A 949-nucleotide genomic window follows, 5' to 3' on the forward strand; every position below is an offset into this window, starting at 1 on the left:
AATGCTTACACACACCACTGTCTGGTATACCATACATACCATTGATTCTGAACACACGCAGTAAACAATTGTTCAGCCCTGTACAAACAATTGTACCCCCCCTCCCTAAAAACAAAACAATTGTACACGCTGTCCACCTGTTCCCCTTGCCCATACACCGTATGGATATATAATATAGAATCAAATAGTCTATGCATTCACTTCACATTCGCAGAGTTTTGCGACTTGTTATTGCACAGCTAATTTATCTTTAACATTGCTACTGGACTATTTAATAGTCAATAGTTTAGTGTTATTTTTTTTCCATTTGTTTGTTAGTCATTGATGTACCATACTTGTAAGGTTATAATAATTTTTCATTATAGTTTTTATTTTGTTTTGACTTGTTTTTAAATTCAGTTAGCTTAAATTCATTAGTATATCTTAGCTTATATTAGTTTTGTTTTTTTGCTTCAATTAGTTGAATTTTTATTAGTTTCATTTTTTTGTTTAATGTGAGATCAAAAGGTTGCTAAGTATTTTCAATATAGAAATAGATACATTTACAAATAATGAAGCCTGAAAGATGAGAGATCTGTATGATACTAATTGAAAAATATGAAAACGAATCACTACAGTTTTATAAACTACTTTCAGTTAGTTTCTGATTTTTATTTATTTTTAAAGCAATTTCTTATTTTGTTAAAACAAAATTGTAGTTGTACTTACAGTATTTGTTAGTTTTTGTTAAGTATAACCTTGACTTGGAAAGCTAAGTTTGTTTTTGTTTTTTGAGGTGGTACTTATGTAAAAAGTTGAGCACCACTGTACTTTGTTCTACTTTTAATCCCTTAAACAATTTACAATCTGCTGCCCCCTATAACACTCAAAGGAAAATGATTATTTTTATTATTAATTATGACAAGAACAACTCACACATATTTGCCATTTTCTCCAGGGGCTGGCCATC

Source organism: Vanacampus margaritifer, chromosome 4 (genome assembly GCF_051991255.1).
Source record: "Vanacampus margaritifer isolate UIUO_Vmar chromosome 4, RoL_Vmar_1.0, whole genome shotgun sequence".
Lineage (NCBI taxonomy): Eukaryota > Metazoa > Chordata > Actinopteri > Syngnathiformes > Syngnathidae > Vanacampus > Vanacampus margaritifer.